Source organism: Bubalus kerabau, chromosome 11 (assembly GCF_029407905.1).
Source record: "Bubalus kerabau isolate K-KA32 ecotype Philippines breed swamp buffalo chromosome 11, PCC_UOA_SB_1v2, whole genome shotgun sequence".
NCBI classification, from domain to species: domain Eukaryota; kingdom Metazoa; phylum Chordata; class Mammalia; order Artiodactyla; family Bovidae; genus Bubalus; species Bubalus kerabau.
The window spans coordinates 63,161,145-63,163,086 of NC_073634.1; the positions used below are offsets into that span (position 1 = coordinate 63,161,145).

Here is a 1,942-nt window from a genome sequence, read left to right on the forward strand (position 1 = left end):
ATCAAAAGATAAATTGGGAACAAATTTGACCAAGGAGATAAAAGGCTTATATGATGAGAACTATAAAACATGGATAAAGGAAACTGAAGATGATTCAAACAGAAAGATCTTGTGCTTTTGAATTGGAAAAACATTTTTAAAATGGTTATACTACCCAAAGCAATCTATAGATTTAATGTAATCTCTATCAAATTACCCATGACATTTTTCACAGAACTAGAACAAATGGAGAAGGAAATGGCAAGCCACTCCAGTGTTCTTGCCTGGAGAATCCCAGGGATGGGGGAGCCTGGTGGGCTGCCGTCTCTGGGGTCGCACAGAGTTGGACACGACTGAAGCGACTTAGCAGCAGCAGCAGCAGCAGAACAAATAACTCAAAATTTTATGTGGAGCCATAAATGACCCAGAATTGCTCAAACAATCCTGAGGAAAAACAACAAAGCTGGAGTCATAAATCTCCCAGACTTCAGACAATGCTACAAAGCTACAGTAATCAAAACAGTGTGGTATTGGCACAAAAACATACATCTGAATCAATGGGACAGAATAGAGAGCTCAGAGATAAACCCACACATCTTTGGTCAACTAATCTTCAATAGAGGAGGGAAGGATATATAATGGAGCTTCTGGTTCCAGCTTTGCAAGAGCATGTAACATAAACATGAAGCTGCTCACCCACAATCTGCTGAGCTTGCATGTGTGGGGAGTGAGGCCCTGTGGCTTCCCTCTGCATGGCCACTGAGGTCCATATCAACCCTGTGGAGTTCAACCCCAACTTCATAGCATGTATGATACTCAAAGTGGAGTGGGAAGTGCTTCTGGAGGCTGCCAACAGCCTGCATCTGATCAAGGTGCCCAAAGAGACGATTCAGGGATATAAGCATGACAAGAAATTTCTGAGAAAGAGGCACCATATACTGCTGGAAGTGGATGTGTTGGAGGGCATCCTGCAATGCCCAGAGTCAGGATGTCTATTCCCCATCAGCCATGGGATCCCCAACATGTTGGTTGCTGAGTGGTGAGGAAAGTATGTTAGTTGTTCAGTCATGTCTGACTCTTTGTGACCCCCTGGACAGTAGCCTGCCAGGCTCCTCTGTCCATGGAATTCTCTAGACAAGAATACTGGCGTGGGTTGCCATTCCCCTCTCCAGGAGATCTTCCCAACCCAGGGATGGAACCTGGGTCTCCAGTGTTACAAGCAGATTCTTTACCAATTGAATCACCAGAGAAGCCCGTGATGAGGAAATTGAGACTTAAAATTGTGCCAGGCACTGGTTTTTCACTCTATGAACATGTGTATCTTTGTTTACATGTATCTTGTTTGCTAGTCCTATCCTATGTATCCCTAATTCTTGGCCTATTGACACAACAAACACACTATGTTTTTGAGCTTGATATTATATTTTTTTCTCATTAAAGGTTCAGGAAAAAAAAAAAGAATATACAATGGAGAAAAGACAGTCTCCACAGCAAGTAGTATTGGGAAAATTGGGCAGACACATATAAATTAATGAATTTAGAACATATCCTCACATCACACACAAAAAATAAACTAATAATGACTTAAAGACTTAAACGTAAGATATGACACCATAAAACTCCTAGAAAAAAAATAGAGAAACATTCTCTGACATAAATTGCACAAATGTTCTATAAGTTAATCTCCCAAGGCAATACAAATAAAAGCAAAAATAAGCAAATAAGACCTAACCAAACTTAAACGCTATTATGCAGCAAATGAAACCATAAAAGAAAATGAAAAGACAACCTGTGGAATGGGAAAAAAACTTGCAAAAGATGTGACCAGCAAAAGCTTAATTTCCAAAATATACAAACAGCTCGTATAACTCAAGAACAACAACAATAAACCCAATCAAAAAATGGACAGAAGACCTAAATAGCTGGGCTTCCCTGATAGCTCACTTGGTAAAGAATCTGCCTG

At 40.4% G+C, this 1,942-nt stretch overlaps 1 pseudogene; it reads left to right on the top strand.

The window, feature by feature from the left end:
• Positions 1–549: 549 nt before the first annotated feature.
• Positions 550–1,022, top strand: LOC129623826 (multifunctional methyltransferase subunit TRM112-like protein; annotated as a pseudogene).
• Positions 1,023–1,942: the final 920 nt, after the last annotated feature.